The sequence below is a fragment of the Pelobates fuscus genome, chromosome 6 (genome assembly GCF_036172605.1).
Source record: "Pelobates fuscus isolate aPelFus1 chromosome 6, aPelFus1.pri, whole genome shotgun sequence".
NCBI lineage: Eukaryota > Metazoa > Chordata > Amphibia > Anura > Pelobatidae > Pelobates > Pelobates fuscus.
Window position 1 is genome coordinate 117,795,547 of NC_086322.1, and position 23,244 is coordinate 117,818,790.

The window sequence follows — 23,244 nt, forward strand, 5'->3', positions numbered from 1 at the left end:
GGGTGAAGAAATAATATAATCCTTGTCATTTAATGCCGTGAAGGTGCCAAAGTGAAGGGTGCATGGGAAGTAACTTGAAGGCATTTACTACATCCATTTTACTTAACCATGCCCCTGTGCCTGCTTTAATGATAGCACCTATGGCATGGTCGATAGTGGCGTAATGTAGTGAAAATTCTTCAGAAGGTATGAGTGAATTTAGGCTAGGGACCATGGAGGAATGTGGTGCAGATAAATCAATGATCAGTCTAGGTTTAAGTGAGTATTTCCCCCTGACGATCCCAATGGGATTGGTTCTCCAAGAAGTGAAGGGTGGTGAAAGAAATGGGCCCAGCAAGAACCCTTGGTTCACCTCGGTCATGATGAGTTTGTTTACCAGCTGTGGGTCATCTAGTGTGGATAGTAGGTTGTCACATTCCAGTGTGCATGTAGGTAAATGTATCAGCCCAGTGTGAAATCCCTCAGTCAGTCCTGTTATGAGATAGTCACTGAAATGTCGTGACGGGTGTAGTTGTAGAAAAGTGGTGAATAAGCTGAGGTTAATGCACGTGAGATATGGTTTAGGGAATGCTTTATTTGGGCACATTGTCTTGGAATGGGCCCTGAAACAGTGTGAACATACATGCATCAACCTGCAAGAGCTAAAACCACAATTGCCTGCGTTAAAATTATTACAAACTTGGGATTTGCCTAAAAAGACAATATCCCTGCCCAGTTTTTCTGCCCAGTTTGTCTAGTAGGTCTTTGGAGGTTAGCAGCCGGTTGGTTTTGTTCGACTTCAGCCGAATTCGGGCAGAAATTAGTGCTATGTGTTGCTGATGCGTACACTGCACAAGTTGAGGGTCTGAGGCCTGAAAAGTGCCTGCAGAATAGCTCCGTGTCCAATTTATTCCAATTTATGCTTAACCCCTTAAGGACACATGACATTTGTGACATGTCATGATTCCATTTTATTCTAGAAGTTTGGTCCTTAAGGGGTTAAATTGAATTGAGCCAGAGCCACAGCCACCTTTGCAGAGAAGGAACGGTGGTAATCGTAAAAAGCGGTACCACCGTATTTGTGCCCCAGATCCCCCATCTTGTGCATCCAACTCTGCTCTTTTCCCGGGGTAAACTGAGCAGTATACATCTCTATAAATCCCAAACCCCAGTACGAATTCAGGGATGGTCAAATTTTATTCAGCCGGGGGTCTCTAGCCCTTAGTACTACCGAAATATCCCCATATTCAAAGGTCCTGTTCTCTAGGACATCCTGGGAGGCAATGAGCAATGAAACCAGATTAACTTCTTGCCTTCCAAAATGTCCTTTTTAAGGTGAGATGGGACCATATGCGAGGGATCAATTGATTCTATAATTGCCGTAGATTCCAAGGTATTACCGGGCATGGTATTAGTGAGAGAATGACTGGTGACCGTAGTATTGGTAGTGTACTGACTAGCACCACCGGCTTCCAATTTATCCAGCCCGTCACTTATTGTGTCAATGGATGCCATTAGGGAAGTCATCCTGGCATGAAAAGCTGGTAATTGAGTCCCACTAGGGTCTTCCCCTGCCTCGGAGTTGTCGGTGGTAGTGTTCAGTAATCTGAACAACTCCGCCTTCCTAGTCGTAGCTGGGAAAGGGATGCAGCGTCTTCTGAGTTCTGCTATGAGACGTGGTATGGGCCATGATCTAAGGGATGCAGGGCTATTCACATCTGTACCAGGACCAGGGGTAGCAGGCCTAGCGGGTGTGCTAGGTAGTGAAAGTTCCTCAGGGATATCAGGAGTTAGTGACATAACTGAAATGTTAAAATGGTATAATCAGTCGTATGTAATGAGTTTTTTGGGTGGGTACTGGTGGGCTAGCTAAATACCAAGCGGTGAAACAATTATGCTTTTGAGCGTGACAGATGAGTCCCTGCTAGTTGCCAAGCGGCTTGAGAGGCACTATCTATGCATGGGCCCGAGGGGAAGTTTGAGGCCACCGAACGTTGTGGCGGGGTGTTGGCCTCTCGGTGTCAATTAAAGCATAAGAAAGAATGGGAGTGACAGGTGAGTCCCTCTCTTTGCATTGTTGCAAGGCGGCTAGCTATGATTTGGCCCGAGGGGCATAGTACCTCCGAGTATGAGGATGGGGATGTTGGCCTCGCGGGACCACTAGCCTATGGATTAAGACCAGAAGAATTTACCTAATTGGGCCACATAACCTAGGACCAGTACCCCTTAAAACCTGATATGTGAGTCAGGCCGAGCTGTCAATGAAGAGGTAAACAGTGACTGTAATAGTATCGAGTAGTTGACGTGTGGGCATAAGATGATGTATACATTTCTGAATATATGGTAGTAGTTTGGCCAGATCGTGGGCCCTAAAACCAGAACCTACCCGACACTCTGCAGAGGGGATTTAACCGAGAAAAGGTGATGGCTTCCTTGCTTGTAAAAGCTACCGCCCAATGAATAATAACCTAGAAGAGTAAATTACACACTTAACTAATTTCATATGTATTGTTGGCCTTTACATGAATCATAATTAAATTCCAACCAACCTAGAAAGTAAATATAATTGATACAGGTGTCAGAATTCACAAATCCTAGTACGAATCCCTGGTAAGAAAAAACCTGTGGGAAAAGGTCAGGAAAATCAGGACACCAATCTAGGTTTGAACATTTATATACGTTTTAGTAGAATTTATAAGTGACTGTAATACCGTTTGTGACCAGTAGGGGCAAAATTCCCCTGGAGTACTGGTTGAAATTCGTGCTTATTTCGTGAGTAGTTGTAATGAAACAAATGAACTAGATGGAGTATAGATACATACGAATAGATAAATTTTAATTGTAATTTGAACCAAAAAGGAAATGTTATGTGTATAACCGAATGATAGCGTTCGTTAGTTTAAGTGATATGAAACATGCGAGTGGCTAAGGGAATTTAGCCGAACGGCGTAACTGTATTAAATTAAAAGTACTGAACGCTGGTTGAAACGAACGGGGCTCCGCCGTGTAAAGCCGGGAAGTTTGCAGCGGTTGCTTTACGGCGGGCCTAAATTCCGTTTTTTGCGGCGGCAAGTAACGAACGGGCTGTGCGGATGCCGGCGACGGGAAGGAGAGCCAGGGGAGCACCGGACCACCCAGGAGAGCACCGGACCAGGAGACCACGAGGAAACAGGTAAGAAAAATCCAAAATGGCGGTCTGAACCGGAAGTAAAAGTTTCATACTCGCCAGACCAGTAACGGTAAGGTGGGAGTGGATTGGCAGCCCTTTTAAAGGAAATTTAAGCCCCTCCCACAACTACAGGCCAAGCCTTCAAATATATATGTGTGTAAATATAAAAAATATTGAACAAACCATTGGTTGTTTCCAATAGCATAATATAGTTAAGTGATCCACTGCAGACCAGTGACATCCAAAGGGTTACAATAATTTAATACTTTGTAAATGACTATAGCTCTCCTTTTGTATTGGGTACTATGCCTGACCAGGCTATTTGTTACTAAATAACTACATCAATCATCAAAGGAAGAGACCAAGTCATCACAAGAATATGCTTCAAGGAGCCTTAGCCAAAGTTTGTACAATATACAACGTCCACCTATTCACCCCTGGAAAAAGAAGTTAACTTAACTTTTGGATACTTGCTTTCCTCAAGTTACCTCCCAACATTGGTAACTATATACAAGATATTATAGAATGCAAATAGGACTGGGATCCAGCTTGAATCACTAAAACATAAAAGTAATATGCCAAAGTTTACCTAAACAATACAAACATTAATTCTGGACATATTATTGCAGCTTAGCCTGTGCTGAATGAGAACAGATTTACCAATATTCAGAGTCAATATTTAAAAAGTTTGTATATTTCATGTTAAGTAAAATGAAAGGGTACTTCTGCCAAGTGGGATATTTTATATGTATGTGGTTAGTTCGAAAAATCAATCAAATCTCCAATTTGTATTTGTACGCCACCAAAAGATCTTCAAATTGTTCTGCTTGCCATAAAATAAACCTTGTGGTGTGTAATAATTTGTTGAAGTCTATAAGATTGCTTGCTGCCTCTTTTAACATAAATACTATTATCTATAGAGTCGCCATGTTTCATATGGTTATAGGACAGTCATACACACATACATTATTGGTGAATTTACATGCCTTAAATATGCTTCCAAAATAGTCTGCATTTTTTACCTCCTTTGTGTATACTTATGTGAGCGTACTCATTAGAGTATTTTTCCAGCCACTTCTGCACAAGTGGGAATAAAGTAGTACTGTTTTAAAAAGATGTTATACCTGGAAGACTTCATCGAGATTTTGCTTGCTTGAATGTATACTGTGGAATTTCTACATTGTTATTTTCATGCATAACATGCTTATCATTCCACTATAAAAAAGGAATTAAAAGATATACATAAGAGGGGCGGACACCGACCATGTGCCATCAGTGCAGACGGCGAACTCGGACGCCATAACTAAACAAGCAGACCAACTCCGAAGATGGCTTACCACATCGAAGACCTCGACAACAGAGGCAGAAGACAAAATATTAGAGTACGGGTATTCCCGAGAGCACATCAAATTCAGAATCAGTGAAGGAGATCCTGACAGGCCTCTTCAACAAAATACTCGGAAGACCAGAGGCCTCCACCATAGAGTTCATTAGGGCACACCGAACTCTCCGCCCTAAGGGGACTCCAGAAGATCCCCCAAGAGACATTATATGCTGTTTGGCCAGTTATCAACTTAAGGAGGAGGTCCTACAACGGGCCAGGGAGATGGACCGGATACATCTGAACAGAGCACTGATTCAACTATTCCCAGACCTCTCCCCAGCGGCACTGGCCTACCGATGGGCCATGCACCCACTTACAAGGATCCTACAGTCAAACAAACACCGTTACCGCTGGACTTTCCTGACTGGCTTACAAATTTTCACGCCGACAGCCCCCTTCCTGGTGTGGGAAGCAGACGATCTGCCGGAGCTGACCCGGGAGCTGTAACTTCCCCCGATCCAGATGCCATGGCCGGACCCACTGGCCTTTTACTTACCAGCTACGAACGCTCAATTACTCCAGCCGATACCGCAAAAACAGCGACGGGGCTGACAACAGGCGATGCGCCCGTCCGGGGCCTCAGTGTAGACCACCAGGCATGATGCTCAGGCCCCCGCCTTGGTCCAGGGCCCATCCACCACTCGGGTAACACCGCCCCTTGACACCCAGACACCATGCTCCAGATAATCCCAGCACCCACCAGGTTCTCCCGATGCCAACCTGGCACAAGAAGGAGGGACTGATCTGGCCTGACCCCCGGTGACTCTATGCCCCCTGGACTTACAATGCTTGCGGACCACCGGAGCTCCACATATGCACCCTGGGGACTGAGACGGGCTGTCCCGCCGGCGGTAATGTTTTCCCTGGTAGCCAGAACTGTGAGGGCCACGAGGCCATGTAGGGGGGACCCGGGGCAGTGGGAGGAGGGGAGGTTGCTAGGGGGGCAAGCGGGGGTCTGTGCCCGGCCAGGTTGGGTCGGGGGTCCCCCTCCCTGATGCGCGACGACCTGTGTAGGAGTGGGCCCGGGCCCTCGGGGAGGGAGATGTAGGCCGTAATGGCTGGCGCATATGGGCAAACTTAACAAGGGGGGTAAAGCTGAGGTGGGCGGGGGAGAATGGGTCCATCGTGCTTGGCAGAGATAAGGCTCTAGTGTAATACCTGTTTTCTTTTCTTTTTAAGCAAAAGTTCCAATGTTTAAATGTTACCTGGTTACTATATATCCCCCCACAAACTCATATCTCCTGAACCACTAGAGATTCGACACGCAACGTGGGTAAATGGCCCTAGGGCTAAGTTTTATGCAGCAAGGAACACATAGGCTACTGATGCACACGACGAGCCAATAGGGGACGGCATAGGAAGTGAAACCCAGGACTCAGGGGACTGGTGCCACAACAGTCCTCACACTCACGAGCGCAGTTAAGAGGCTCGCGACCTCCCTCGACCCCCGACAGGAAGGGGCAACCATCTGTAACGAGTATATACCCCTACACGCAGGATCCAGCCTAACAGAAGACAGTACAGAGGAGAGATACGTCTACCGGACCTTAGAGTGGCCGGACTCGACGTAATAGGATAAGACAGAGTCAGGAACGATCCGAGGTCAAGGGCACAAAGAGACAGCGTAAACGAAAACTAGCCGGGGACTGGTACACAGGAATCAGCAAGCCGGCAAACAGTACAGAATAGGATAAAGCGAAAACGAAGTCAGAATACAAAGCCAAGGTCAAATACGGAGAAACACAACTGAACACAACAAGCACTAAAGGGAACTGTAGCAGAAACCACGATAGGGCAAGGAACTAAGGGAAAAGGGTAAGTATAAGTAGCCTTCAAACTAATGTGATTGGCTCCTGTCACTTCCACTCCCCCAACAGGTAAGTGTATGGGGTGATTGGCATGACAGGAGCCAATGGGAGCCTTTTTGCAATTTAGGCTCCCACTGTCTCTTTAAGAGCGCGCCCGAGATTCGCGGCGCGCTCTTAGCTGCAGGCGGGACACGTGACCGCCTCTTGCGGTCACTGCCCGCCTTCCTGTCTGAACAGTCGGACGAGCCGCGCTCCGGGCGGGCAGGACCAGGCCTGGCAGGAAAACGCGAATGGAAAGAACGTACAAGGCGGGGAGCATGAACAGCATCCGCAGAAATCCAACTGCGCTCCTCAGGCCCATAACCCTTCCAATGTACCAAGTACTGAAGCCGACCCCTAAGAAAACGAGAGTCAATAACAGCAGATACTTCGAACTCCTCATGACCCTCCACAGAGACAGGAGGGGGAGGGGGAGTATGCCGGGTATAGCGGTTGCGTACGTAAGGCTTCAACAAAGAGGTGTGAAATACATTGGGTATACGCAGATTCTTAGGCAGACCCAAGGCATAAGAAACGGGATTAACCTTATGTATAATGCGATAAGGACCAATGAAGCGGGGAGCCAATTTCATAGAAGGCACCCGGAGGCGAATATTCCGTGTGGAAAGCAAAACCCTGTCCCCCACAACATAGGAAGGAGCCGCTCTGCGATGCTTGTCAGCCTGAGCCTTCTGGCGGGCAGCAGAGTCCACCAAAGAACGCTGAACCTGTTCCCAAGTATTACGCAAACCAGCCAAATGCTCATCCAGAACTGGCATGCCCTGTGAGGAGAATGCAGCCGGAAGAACAACGGGATGCTGGCCCTAGACAACGTAAAAAGGGCTTTTGCCGGAAGAATCATGAGTGGCATTATTCCGAGCAAATTCAGCCCAAGGAAGCAGGTCAGACCAATTGTCCTGATGGTGAGACACAAAACAACGGAGGTACTGCTCAAGAGACTGGTTGGCACGTTCAGCAGCTCCATTAGACTGGGGATGGTAAGCGGAAGAAAATGAGAGGGAAATACCCATCTCCGAACAAAAGGCTTTCCAGAACCTGGAAACAAATTGGCTACCCCTATCGGATACAATAGATAAGGGAATACCATGTAATCGAAACACTTCTCTAGCGAAGATAAGAGCCAATTCCTTGGAAGTGGGCAACTTGCGAAGAGACACAAAGTGAGCCATTTTGGAAAACCGATCTACTATCATTAGGATGACTGTGTTACCATTCGAAGGGGGTAATTCAACAATAAAATCCATTGATAGATTAGACCAAGGTCTCTCGGGAACGGGCAACGGATGCAACAGCCCACAAGGAACTCTACGAGAAGTTTTCATACATGCACAAGTAGTACAAGCACTTATATAGTCAGTAACATCCTTACGTAAGGTATCCCACCAGAAATACCGAGAAACGGCTGACACTGTTTTGGAAATACCAGGATGTCCAGCAGTCTTAGTATCGTGATAAAGTGACAGAATATCCCGTCTCTCGGGAATGTCAACGAACAATTTATCATTAGGCCTCTCGCTGGGTGCCATGCCTTGTTTCGCTTGTATGGCCTGCAAGAGGGACGAGGAAATAGACAATATAGTAGTTGCTATTATCCTGTCTGGGGGAATGACAGGAGTGACATCAATCTCCTGTTTGTCAATAGTCTCGAATTGTCTGGACAGAGCGTCCGCTTTGGTGTTCCGGTCACCTGGCCTATAGGTGATTATATAATTAAAATGAGACAAGAACAGTGACCACCTAGCCTGCCTTGAAGACAATCTTTTAGCTTCGCTAAGGTAGGATAGGTTCTTATGATCTGTAAATATGAGAATAGGATCCTTAGTTCCTTCTAGCAAATGTCTCCATTCTTTGAGTGCTAAAATGATAGCAAGGAGTTCGCGATTACCCACATCATAATTCCTCTCTGCCTTGGACATTTGTTTAGAAAAGAAGCCACAAGGATGCAATGGCTTGTCAGGAGACTCTCTTTGGGATAAGACAGCACCTACCCCTATATCGGAAGCATCAACCTCAAGTATATATGGCAATGAGGGGACAGGATGCTGTAAAATAGGGGCAGAGGCGAACGTAGTTTTAAGAAAGTCAAAAGCCTGAAGTGCCTCAGTAGACCAGACACGTGTATTGCCATCCTTTTTAGTCATACGAGTAATAGGCGCTACTATAGACGAAAAACCTTTGATAAAACGTCTATAATAATTAGAGAAACCCAGAAAACGCTGGATGGCTTTCAGACCTTGCGGCAGAGGCCATTCTATGACTGCAGCGAGCTTCTGGGGATCCATCCGAAAACCCTCGGCGGAAATCAAATACCCTAGAAACTGGACCTCGGACTGGTCGAATAGACATTTTTCTAATTTGCAATAAAGACCATTAGCAAGAAGGGTCTTCAGAACTGTTGTAACATGTCTGTGATGAGCGTGAATGTCAGTAGAATATATTAAAATGTCATCCAAGTACACAATAACAAATGAGTGAATAAAGTCCCTTAAGACATCATTAATAAATTCTTGGAACACTGCTGGGGCATTGCAAAGCCCAAATGGCATGACGGTATACTCATAATGACCTGACCGAGTGTTAAAGGCTGTCTTCCATTCGTGGTCCTTTTTAATACGTATCAAATTGTATGCTCCTCTAAGATCTAATTTGGTGAATACCGTAGCATGTTTGAGCCTGTCAAACAATTCTGTTATTAGAGGTATAGGGTAAGCATTTTTGATGGTGATCTTGTTAAGACCTCTATAATCAATGCAAGGTCTTAAATCACCTTCTTTCTTTGATACAAAGAAGAACCCCGCTCCAGCCGGAGAAGAGGATCTTCTAATAAATCCCTTGTCTAATGACTCTTTAATGTACTCCTCCATGACACGGTTTTCTTGAACCGATAGGGGGTACACCCTGCCCTTAGGAGGTATAGTACCAGGCAACAAATCAATAGCACAATCGTAGGGTCTGTGAGGCGGTAATTTGTCAGCCTCTCTTTTATCAAAGACAGTCTTTAAAGTTAAATACTGAGAGGGTATTGTCGTAGATAAAGGAGGAACAGTAGGAACGTTAATAGAATTCACAGGCGTGACTTCAATAGTACATGACTCATGGCAGGCTTCACTCCATGATTTTATCTGCCCTGTCTCCCAGTCAAAAATGGGATTGTGGGCACGTAACCATGGATACCCTAACACCAACTGTGAAGAGGGAGAGGTGATGACCTGGAACCGAATGGTTTCATAGTGTAGAACCCCTGTGTACATGTGTAGCGGTGTAGTCTCGTGAGTAACAACAGGAGATATCAATGGTCTACCATCTATGGCCTCAACGGCCAAGGGTATCTCCTTCTCTCTGATGGGAATATTGTTTCTCTTTACAAAACCAGAGTCTATAAAGTTCTCGGCTGCCCCAGAATCAACCAGGGCGTCTATGTTTTCAACTATACAACTCTCTCCCATATGTAAAGAAACAGGGAGAAGCAGTCGGTTAGGAGGCAATGTAGGAGACTTAGAAATCACACCCAAGGCCAGTCCCCTATAAGGTCTTAGGTGCGAGAGTTTTCCGGGAGCAGAGGACACTCCTTTACCATATGGTCTCTCTTACCACAATATAGGCAGAGTCCCTCCCTTCTCCTATGTAATTTCTCAGTATCTGAGAGTTTGGCAACCCCTAATTGCATAGGTTCCTCTTCAGATACTTTAACACTCTCCGGTATATTAACTCTGGGTTGAATAGGTGTAACAAAACGTCTATTCCTGTTCTTAGTATAGAGCCTGTCACGAATCCTATTATCTATATCGATGAGGTAGTCAATAAGGTCCTCTAAGGCAATAGGAAGCTCCTTAGCTGCTACCTCATCCAATATAGAGTCTGATAAACCTTCCATGAAGGCCGTAGTTAACCCATTATTGGTCCAATCGACCTGTGAGGCAAGGGTACGAAACTGTATAGCGTAATCAGCCACAGACCTAGAACCCTGTTTAACCCTCATTAATGCTCTAGCGGCATTCTTAGACCTTTTCATAGTATCAAAAGTTCTGCGAAAAGCTGTTAGGAAACTGTGAAAGTTATGCACCATAGGTCCATTAGCCTCCCAAATAGGGTTTGCCCATTCAAGTGCTTTGTCGGTAAGTTGGTGCATAAAGAACCCAACTTTAGACCTCTCTGTGGGAAATGAACGTGGATACATTTCAAAATGAAACTCTATTTGGTTAATGAACCCTCTGCATGTCTTAGAATCCCCTCCATACCTAGGAGGAGGCGTTAAATGTGCTGTAGCGTTAGGCATAGTCGATACTTCAGGAAGCAGGGGTGCAGGAGGGTTAGGTGCGGTTGCTGGAATGGTTCTAGCTAAGAGCGTCTGGAGAGCCTGAGCTATTTGATCCATACGGTGATCCTGCTCTACAAATCTAGCCTCATGGGTCGCCATCTGTTGAGCTAAATCTGCGGGGTCCATGGCCCTATCGTAATGTAACGAGTATATACCCCTACACGCAGGATCCAGCCTAACAGAAGACAGTACAGAGGAGAGATACGTCTACCGGACCTTAGAGTGGCCGGACTCGACGTAATAGGATAAGACAGAGTCAGGAACGATCCGAGGTCAAGGGCACAAAGAGACAGCGTAAACGAAAACTAGCCGGGGACTGGTACACAGGAATCAGCAAGCCGGCAAACAGTACAGAATAGGATAAAGCGAAAACGAAGTCAGAATACAAAGCCAAGGTCAAATACGGAGAAACACAACTGAACACAACAAGCACTAAAGGGAACTGTAGCAGAAACCACGATAGGGCAAGGAACTAAGGGAAAAGGGTAAGTATAAGTAGCCTTCAAACTAATGTGATTGGCTCCTGTCACTTCCACTCCCCCAACAGGTAAGTGTATGGGGTGATTGGCATGACAGGAGCCAATGGGAGCCTTTTTGCAATTTAGGCTCCCACTGTCTCTTTAAGAGCGCGCCCGAGATTCGCGGCGCGCTCTTAGCTGCAGGCGGGACACGTGACCGCTTCTCGCGGTCACTGCCCGCCTTCCTGTCTGAACAGTCGGACGAGCCGCGCGCGGCTCGTGCAGCCGCAGGACCGCGCGCGGCTTGAAGAGAGGACCGCGTCCGGCCCCCGGATAAGGTAAGTACCGCTACACCATCCCCGAGCAGTGAGTCACCTCACGCCCCTGGTGGGAGGGTGACTAGCCCTTCTCTGGCAGCCCACGTCCTAGACAGCGATCAGACAGATGCTGGTTCACTACAGACGGACTACCTACCCCTTCCTTTTCCCTAGACTACCTCCTCCAGACCAACATCCTGGGGTCCCCTAAGAGAACTGACATGTCACTACGCCAAGCAGACCTATGCATCACCACTATAAACGCAAGGGGTCTAAACAAACCCGAGAAACGCACGAGCACCCTGAGAGACTTCCATAAATCCAGAATAGACATGGTTTACATCCAGGAAACGCACTTTAAAGAAGGGCTCCGGCCCAAAATGACAGACCACAGATATACCAAGGGATACTGTAGCGATTACAAGACAAGCAAATCGAGAGGGGTCGCCATACTAATTCATAAACGGGTACCATTCCATGAAGCAGAGACCAAGACGGACCCGGACGGACGATATTTGTTCCTGAAGGGCACCATAGCTGAAACCACATATACATTCACAAACATATATCCCCCTAACCAACGGCACTATAGGTTCCTAAACCGCACCCTACGCAAACTACAAACCTTCACGGAGGTCATATTGATTTTAGGGGGGGACTTTAACTTGACCATGGACCCTAAATGGGACTCATCCTCTGGGTCATCCAGGGTCCCGACACAACACCTAACCCTCATAAAAGCCTTACTAAATTGCTCACAATTGATAGATTGCTGGAGAGCACACCACCCAGATGAAAGGGTCTACACGTTCCTGTCCCAACCACACAACACATATTCACGACTAGACTATTTCTTCACAACACACCCCCACCCAACCCTGGTGAAGACAACGGAGCTGGGAACAGCAACGTGGTCTGATCACGCGCCGGTAACGCTCACTCTCTCCTCACCATTATATAGACCCAGGGTGTCCAAATGGAGACTGAACGACTACATGCTGTCCCTACCAGACGTCCTGACGGAGACGGAGAAGATACTGAAAGATTACTTCACGACTAACACACCAGACCAGACATCGCCCACATACATATGGGAGGCACATAAGTGCGTGATAAGGGGCCACCTTATACAAAAGGGGTCTTGGCTAAAGCGACAAAGAGAGACGCGCATTACGACATTAATATAAGACATACAGACAACAGATGACTCTAACAAAAGGGACAGCCTCCCCACACACCAGGCCAAGTTGCTCCAGTTGAGAAGGGAATTGTCTACACTCATGAACGCCAGACACCACAGAGAAGCAGCAAGACAAAAAGCATTTTTTGAGGCTAACAGCAACAAAAGTGGAACACTGTTGGCGAGAATGCTGGCCAAACGTAGACAGCAGACATATATAGATAGAATTAGAGATGGAAAGGGGATAGTGCACCGCCTCCCTACCGAAATACAAAAAATCATACGCTCCTACTACAAAGATCTCTACTCCCTAACAAGCCCGCACGATGCGCAATCGCGAGCCAACCTCATGACCCGGATAACTGACTTCCTCCAAACCAACACGCACACACACATAGAACGAGAAGTAGCAGAAGCATTAGAGGAACCCATCGCTGTTGAGGTAATCGCAATGGCAGTCAAAGCCACCAAACCGGGCAAAAGCCCGGGTCTTGATGACCTCCCATTACGCTACTACAAAAGCTTGGTGGGGACCCTATATGCGCCAATGCTATCCTCTTTTAACGCGATTAGGGAAGGGCACCATCTGCCCTCGCAGTCCCTAATGGCGCACGTCACGCTCATCCCAAAAGAGGGGAAGGACGGCGACTACTGCAATAACTACAGACCCATATCCCTCATAAACAGCGACACAAAGCTACTATCGAAAATACTGGCGACCCGCCTGCAACCGCACATTCCCACCCTGGTACACCCGGACCAGGTGGGGTTCGTGATGGGGGGGGGTGAGCCAGGGACAGAGCTTTGTCAATAGCCCACGGGGAGTCAGAGGAAGTTGGGGGCCCTCTCTTGCTATCCACGGACGCGGAGAAGGCCTTCGACAGGATCGGGTGGACCTACCTATTCCAGGCCCTCACACACCTTGGCATGGGGGCACACATGAGAGGATGGATAGAGGCAATATATAGACAACCCAAAGTTCAGATACTTGTGAACGGAGCACTCGGCAGGGATGCCCCCTGTCGTCAATTCTTTTCGTTTTAGCTTTAGAGCCATTCTTACAAGCAATAAAAATTAACCAGGACATCACAGGGATAGATAGAGGCAGCACACATCACAAGGTTGCGGCTTACGCCGACGACCTTCTCTTCTTTGTTTCCAAACCCAAAATCTCGCTCCCCAATATAATTAAAGCTTTTAAGGAATACGGAGAGATATCAAATATGAAAATAAACTTCGCTAAATCATATATCCTCAACATCTCCATACCCCAACATCGGGAACCACCACTCCGCCAGAGCTTCTCGTTCCAATGGGCAGACTCTAATATCAGGTATCTGGGCATTTGTCTCACACGAAATAGCACGGACCTCTTTAAAGAAAACTTTGCCCAGATGCTGGCTGTGCTCAAGAGGGATGCGGGGGAATGGTCATACCCCCACATCTCCTGGTTCGGCCGTGTCCAGGTCATTAAAATGAACTTTTTGCAACCCTACACAGGACCCTGAGAGAATACGTCTGGAAAGGGAAGAAGCCCAGGCTTAAATTCTCACAACTCATGCAGCCTAGGGAACGGGGAGGCATGGCACTGCCAGACTTCCACCTCTACTATGTAGCGTGCCACCTCCTTAGAATACTGGAATGGTCGAAACTCAATGTCCGCAAACAATGGAAAGTAGTGGAGGAGGCAGACCTGCATATCCCTATAGCGCTTGCCCCATGGTTACCTAGAGGGAGACGGGGCAAGACACCCATATACGTGGGGAATACCCTACAAGTATGGCACGGTATAGCAGACAGAGCCACCCTAACCCCGCACCCGTCACTTCTGCGTCCCTTGACACATAATGCGGATTTCCCACCGGGACTCGACCCGCTAACTCTTAGGAGTATTATCCCAGACCAACTACCTAGGCTCCGCCACATCCACACGCCAATGGGCCGGAAGACCCTCTCAGATCTCACAGGAGACCGGCACCTGACCTTCATACAGAAATTCACATACACACAACTGACAAACTATCTCCAGACTCTACCTCAGGGTAGGGCCCTGCGACATACTCCCACGGAGTTCGAGCAACTGTGTCTCGACCCTGAACCACTCCCGCATGGGATATCCAAATTATATGGCCTGCTACAAAAACAGATCCCAGTAGAGACACCTAGGTTTAAGGGAAAGTGGGAAACGGCCTTGAACCGAAAACTCAGCGACGGGGAATGGGACAAAATATGCACATTGACACACCATTGCGCTGTCTTCAGCAGACACCAGGAGACCGCATATAAATTGCTCACGCATTGGTACCGCACTCCGGACATACTACACAACATACACCCAGATCACGCCACACAATGCTGGCGATGCGGGACAGGAACAGGGACACACATACACATCTGGTGGTTCTGTGAGAAGATACAACCCTTTTGGCGAGGGATACACAAAATGCTACAGAAATTCTCAGATCACCCTCCACCTTTTGACCCAGCGGCAATGCTCCTACACCACACTACTGTGCCTAGCAACAAATACAAAAGATCACTGACTATAAGGATATTAAATATTGCAAAACAACTCATTCCCCAACACTGGAGGGACACAGAGGTCCCTACCCTTGGGGAATGGTTTGCGAGAATGGAAGACCTCAGGGTGACGGAAGACATACACATGACGGCTACAGATAGGGCACAGCGATACCTAGACCTCTGGACAGACTGGATTCTGACAATGACAGGGGACAAATTCTTGGACGCACTCGGGGAGACCGGTCAACCCTAAAGACCCCTGACCCCTAGAGGCATAGGTTGACATCCCCTATGCGATTCACACCAGAAAGCAATACTTGACTACTACACCCCGATCCCCCCCACCCCCCACCCACCGACGACGGACGCCTGACTGACTGATGGGCGAAGCCATACACGAACCTTAGCTCGACCTTGATCGCTCACACCGAAAGCGGACATAACGAGGCCAAATGCACTAACGTACACAGGTTTCTGAAATGACCCTTAGACTGACACAATGGGACTTAATGTCCCAAGACGATACAATGCACGTTGAACGCCTGAGACCTGTGAGTCTCCCGTAACGCGCAATTAGGAAAGACAGAGGCCGGAGAGCCTCCACACACGTTACATCTATAGTTGGACCTACGAGTCCTGCCCGAACCCATGCTCCGAAATGCCAATTCTGCTCACCGATTTTGTGTTATGGTTACTAAGCAACCTAGTGTACTGATATTGACATCACCTGACTATTTAATATATATTAACAATCTCATTGTTTACACGTCATGCAGGGACCTGCGTGTCCCATAGTGATTTAATGTGCCACACGTATGAGAGACCTGCGAGTCTACCATGGATATTTCTTAGACAGAAAAGGGGGCCTGCGCGCCTCAATTCTCAACACCATCTGGGAGACCGAAAAGTCTCATCTTTACAAATGTTTAATGTTGTATACCATGGCAATAACTCCTGCAAACTACATTACAATAAAAATTCTATTTACAAAAAAAAAAAGATATACAAAAAAAAAAAAATGGAAAATAAATCCTAAATTTCTCCTCAAGCTGTTAGAAACACACGATCCTTACAAAAAGTGACATATCTCAAAATCTTCATTCAAACCATGTGGTTGTATAGAATTTAAATTAAAAATCCATTGCATTCCTACCTGACTCGTTTTTTTGTTTAAATGTTCTCCTCTCCCGTTTTTAATTCCTTTATATGACCCAAGAATGCTTAGTCCCTGTGGATTTCCATTATGTTTTGGTTTAAAATGCAGGGATAAACTATGGTTTTCAAATTGATGTTTTATGTTTTTTGATATGGTCCTCCATTCGTATCTGCAGGGGGCATAAACATAAACGAGTCTACATGAGCACACTATTGCATTTTTAGAATAACAGGTTATTACTATCTGTTTAAATCCTGGTTCTCCTGTGGATGTTGAAAGGTTTTATTTGATGTTTGTTCTTCCCATTGTCTAACACAAGCAGAGCAGGTCCCACAACCATAACCTTTTTATTCAAATTTAAAAAGTGGTCAGTGGGTTCCTTTCTTACATGACTGTGCACTAACTTTGATTTCAATTTGGGTACGCCTTCCTGGAGATATTATTTTAAGATGTGGGTCATTATGCAAAATAGGCCAATCATTTTTTATATTTTTTTTGGACTTGTTGCCTGTTACAATTAAAATCGCCAGTAAAAAGGTATTTTTCCATGAAATTCTTCTCTACTTGTTACTTAATAAGTTAATTAAGCTTATTTAATCTGACATCTGTATAGGCTACAGTTCTTCACCTTTTTCTAACAATTCATGCCTAATTTTTTGTGACTTGTGATTTAGGAGCATTTAAAAACCAGGGAGCAAAATGGCAACTCTTTTATTGAATGTAACTGTTAATGTCAATTTTCTTGAAGAAAGTTTTTGTTTTCAACTTAAATCTTCCATGTAAATGTTTAGATCCAGAAAAATCAACCTTCTCCTTGCTAAAAATAAAAAAAGTCAAAATAATTCCCCTATCATAACAGTTTAAGTGATTTTAAAAAGTATCTCCTCTGTATCATTCCAAATTAAAAACATTTTAGGTCACCAGGCAGTGCACTCAGTCATATACCTGGTAAGCATTCATTTGTTCCCAGAAACACATGAATTAAGCTAGTTTGTTTGTGTCTTTCTGGGAACAATTGTATATTTACCAGGGACATGACTGTGCGCACTGCCTGGTGACATAGCCTTTACATTGATTCACCCCATAAAAATGAATTGAGTCAATGCATCTCTATAGGAATATACTGATTGGCACAGCATGGTGTTTTGCTGTGCATGCGAATTAGCCTCCTAATGCTTCCCTAAGTGGAAGCATTGATTTGGCTGAGATCATCATGATTTATGATCTCAGCCAGAGAGGTTGAGTGGCCGCGTGGAGTAAATAAGTAAAAGGTAAGTAAAACATCATTTTTATTCCACACGGGGAAGGGGTTATCTAAATAGTTAGTTCGGCAGTATATCATTAATATTTGTATTCCTAACTCTGTAGTGTTCCTTTAAATCTAGTGAAGTACATTTCCCAGAAATCATTTATCCATCCAAAAAGTGTGTAAAGTTGCAGGCAGAGATTCATGGGAGTTGTCTAAATTCCCCAATTTTAGTTCCAAGGTAGAGAGAGGCGGAACTCACAGGGATAGATGAGTTAGGGGAAGGACACTAGAGGAGATGCAGGTCTACTGGGAACTTGCTGGAGATTGAAAATTCATAAGCTTCCTTCAACCGGCAATGTCTTTTGTTTCTGGTAAATATAGTTACCTTGGCTGAGCCTAATTATTAAGCTAATTAAGCTTGCCCTGTGATGATAGGAAGAGAATGGGATGTAGTCATTACAATATGAATTAAAAGGATTAGGCGCAGGCAGTCATTGTTCTGATACAATACTGGGCAGGATCTCCCGGGTACAAACTGCACTGCTTCACATAAATAAATGGCTGGTTTTAAACAATTAAGAGAACAACCATTAAAATGCTCTTTCTTAATTAACACAAAGGTAAATTGCCTTTGACAAAGTCCACAAAATGTCAAGTTAAGTTAACCATGATGAGGTTTGAACAATAAACATATCTGCACCTGTGTTTTCTATTTGAGTAATGATAATCATCACTGTGTGTAAGTTGCTGATTCCAAAGCTGTGTGGTATCAACACACAGGTGTTTTGTGAAGTCATGAATATTTGGGATTATGTTTTTAACATTCATTATTTCAGTGACTGGCTTCATATCACATTATTTTTGTCTTTACACATTTTGTTAATAGTTATGCAGCGTGATGTTTTATATAAATATTTCTGTGCACGAAGACACCTAATCCCCTAGGTACACCTCAGACATCAGCCATTTTATAATATGTCATAGATCATTGCCAACAACAAACAATATTGTCAGAACAGGGTAAGATGGACTATAGAATAGGCAAGTATTGCATTATAAGTATACTTTCACAAGGAACTATTGTTGACATATTAATCACCTTTATTAGGTGGATTTGGTCTTAATTATTTTAATATTTTAATTTGTTGTTTATTTAAAAAAAAAATTCAATTCTTTCTTTTTCATGCGAACAAGTAAAAGTCATACCTGTAGAACCACGCCAGTGATGACATATTACAGAATAGCATACCATAGGTAATACAAGGCGTCATGGTGGTACAATTCGCACATTTTTTATAAAATTGTCATGTTACCTATAGTGTCTACCTCAGAGGAGGATAGACAACTAGACGTCTGTCTTCAAAGGGGGGCTGGCACGCCCGATCTCTCAGTCTCCCCGGCTGTTTACACGCCGGCCGCGATAGCTCCGCCTCCTTTTATGACGCGGCGCCGCGATAGCTCCGCCTCCTTTTATGACGCGGCGCCCATTAGCCGACGTCATGACGTCAATCACGTCCCGACCTGCCAGAAACCATGAATCAGGACTTGTTGGGGGCGGGGCCAACAATTAAAGAGCCAAGGTATAAAAGAGTAATTTGAAATGATTCATTGCCCTGTCGTGGTTCTTGCTAGTCTGGTCACTCAGTGCTCTTATTTCTATTGTCTTTTGGTTTTTGATTCGGCTTTGTATTTTCGACCCTGCTTACCTCTCTTATCCTTTTGACTCGGCTTGTCTCTCGCTTACCTGCTCTCTCGTTCCCTCGACCTCGGCTTGTCTCTGACCATTCTTTGCCTACTCCTTACGTTAGTCCAGCCATTCTAAGGTCCGGTATACGTACCTATCTCCTGTTTGCATTCTGCGTGTTGGATCCGTGTCACGATCCTGACATTACGACAGGGCCAATGGATCCTGCAGGTGCAAACTCTCAGGTCGGTTCTCCTGACTCTAGATTTGAGGACATGGACCATAGAATGGATCAGATGGCCCTGGCTTTGCAAGCTTTGCTATCTCGTCCTAATAATCAGTCAGAGGAGATGCGTACTCCCTCTATCTCCCCTGTAAGTACAGGCCTAGAGGTAGCCACAGTGGGTGCTTCTTCTCGTGTCACTTCCCCTCTACGCTATGGCGGCTCTCCTGATACTTGTCGAGGTTTTTTAAACCAGATAAGTATTCATTTTGAGTTACAACCTCGCGCCTACCCTACAGACAGGGCGAAGGTTGGATTTATAATCACGTTGCTTATTGACAAGGCACTCAGATGGGCTAACCCTCTGTGGGAAAATGATAACCCGTTAGTCTATAATTATAATGCTTTTGTTGCTGCATTTAGGAGGACTTTTGATCCCCCAGGAAGAAACAGGCTTACATGGAAGTATTTTTGAACGGGTTATCTGATGAGATTCTAGATGAGGTTGCCACAAGAGAACTTCCAGAAAATTTGGAGGATTTGATTTCATTTATTTCCTGAATAGATGAACGTATGAGACAGATGCAGAATACTCAGGATAGAACCCGTAGACCTTCCATAAGACTAGCCCCCTCGTTTCAGAATTCTGATTCTACAACTTTAGCTCTTCCAGAACCTATGCAAATAGGAACCACTCGGCTCTCAGAAGATGAGAGACAGTACAGAGGAAGAGAGGGTCTTTGTATGTATTGTGGAGTAAGAGGTCACCTCAGGGCCAGATTAAGAGCCCAGTGGGCCTGGTGCTGACAATTATGATGGGCCTAATTACAGAATCATATCGACCAAAACCAGTAAAACACTCCCAAGCGTCATGTATCTGATGGAGATGGTGCTGGAGAGAAAGGAAAAAAAGCAGCTATAAGAAAACACATACTCTATGCTAATCTCTCACTAATTTATGTTTTCATCTTTCAAGTAAATCCATATCCCCTAACAACAGTGTCCAGTCAAGCAGGAAGTCAATGGGCAGGCTAAAAGGGTGTGCCACTGGTGAGAATCACATAACCTGCCAAAAGGGGAGAACATGCCCAAAAAGAGGACATGTCTGCCCAAAGAATTAGAAGGCCAGCCTGGCATGAATGCATGTCAGGCTGCCTGCCAATCATGCAGCTGGCCAACTAAGGGCATAGCACCCTGAGCTTGGCATAAATGCATCTAATGATGCGCTCGCTCAACGCTTTCTAAGGACTGTCTCCTAGCACTCGCTGGTCCACTTGTCTCCTTACCTTCTTACTAGCAGGCAGAAGCTCCTGGTATATAGTCTGGGACAGAGAAAAGGTGTATGTAGTGAGTGTAGAAGAAAGGGAACATGCTGTAACTCCGCATGCTGTTTGCCTCAGAAAAAAGCAGTCTGCTGACATCATTAGAAGTGGTGGCCTGATCCAATCACAGTGCTTCCCCATAGGATTGGTTGAGACTGACAAAGAGTCATGTCAGAGCCAGCATGATTCAAACACAGCCCTGGTCAATCAGCATATCCTTAGAGAGATGAATTGAATTAATGAATCTCTATGAGGAAAGTTCAGTGTCTGCATGCAGAGGGAGGAGACACTGAATGTTTGGATGCATTTTAGGCAGCCATGACCCAGGAAGGATCTCTAACAGCCATCTGAGGAGTGACCAGTGAAGTTATCACTAGGCTGTAATGTAAACACTGCATTTTCTCTGAAAAGACAGTGTTTACAGCAAAAAGCCTGAAGGTAATGATTCTACTCACCAGAAAAAATTCAATAAGCTGCAGTTGTTCTGGTGACTATAGTGTCCATTCAACTATATTCATTGTCAGCCAGTCCACACAAGTTTTATTTCCATACATACAGTTTCCATACTTAAGTAAGAGTATGTGAAAAGTAGTTAGGGTTGCCACCTCTCTTGGAAAAACATACCGGACTTACTAATTTGCATAATTAAATATGTATGGATGACATCACATGATGTAAATCACAAGGAGTGACATAAGAGAAAATGCTGTAAAATCACCAAAAAACTACTTAGTTTGATTCTGCTGTATAGATGGATACTATACACTGGGAGACTAGGGGTCACTGGGAGACTAGGGGTCATTGGGAGACTAGGGGTCACTGGGAGACTAGGGACACTGTGTCCCCATGTGTCTGTGTCATAATGTCTCCCAATGTCCTTTAGTGTCTCAGTGTCTGCCATAATGTCTCCCAGTGTCCCTTAGTGCCTCAGTGTATGTCTCCTTGCAGCCTTTCCCCCCATTCCTTACTTCGCTGAGCTGTAGGCTGTCTCTGCAGGGTGGGAGCTGCTGTCTGGACTCTCTGTAGCTGCACCCCTGCAGATCAGTGAGTTAAGATAGGCACGGAGGGATATGCTGGAACTTCCTATCCCTGCCGGTCTCCACATACAGTGACCCCTACTGGCCAGTGCTGGTATTGCATAGTAATCTCTTGTTTATACTGAGAAAAATACCAGCATTTGTATTGCCAGTATCACTGCAATATTGGCACCAGCCAGGCAGCCTCAAATACTGGCTGTTCCAATAAAATAAAAGAAAGGTGGAATCCCTAAGAGTAGTGTGTGTGTGTGTGAGTGTGAAAAAAAAAAATGTAAAAAAAAAAAAAAAAAAATGTAAAAAAAAAAAAATCTTTTTTTTTTTTTTAAATCAATGGGCCTATTCCATGGGTCTGGGCCTGGAGCTGCAGCTCCATCAGCCCCTATGTTAATCCGGCCCTGGGTCACCTACACCTAAATTGCCCTAACCGGTCGGGAAACGCTCGCACCTAAGTTTCTCAAGAGGACAGGCCCTGGGTGTTTCTATCTTGTCCGCTATATATGATTATAAAGATCATAGGCTTCTTATACCTGTCTCTTTAGCTTGGGGAAAGGGAGTAATAAATGCTATGGCTTTTATAGATTCCAGAGCAGCTGAAAGCTTTATTGATCAAGCCTTTGCCACAAACCACTCTATCCCATCTCAACTAAGAGATACACCCTTGGCCGTTGAGGCCATAGATGGTAGACCATTATCAGAACCTGTTATTTTTCATGAAACCATACCAGTTAAATTAACCATTTGTAGCCTACACGAAGAAAGAATATCATGCTTATGTCCCTCATGCTTATCTCATCTCCTTCAGTTCCAGTGGTCTTGGGGTATCCATGGCTTAAGAAGCATAACCCTACCATTGACTGGGAACTGGGTGAGATAGTTTCTTGGGGTCAGGGTTGCCAGAGAGGATGTTTACAGAAAGTCTCACCGGTTTGCGTAGTTGATGCCCCTGTTAACTCTTCCCAATCTACAGATTTACAGATACCGTCTCAGTACCTGGATTTGAAGGCAGTATTTGACAAAAAGAAGGCTGATACTTTACCTCCTCATAGGTCTTTCGACTGTAAGATTAGACTCTTGCCTGGTACAATGCCTCCGAGGGGTACGGTATATCCTTTATCCACTAAGGAGAACATAGTCCTAGAGGAATATATACGTGAAAACCTAGACAAAGGATTTATTAGGAGATCTTCATCTCCGGCTGGGGCCGGTTTCTTCTTTGTGGATAAAAAAGACGGCACCCTGCAGCCTTGCATTGATTATCGGGGCTTGAATAAGATAACGATTAGGAATGCTTATCATATTCCCCTGATTACTGAGCTATTTGATCGACTGAAAGGCTCCAAGATTTTTACCAAGTTAGATTTGAGGGGAGCTTATAAC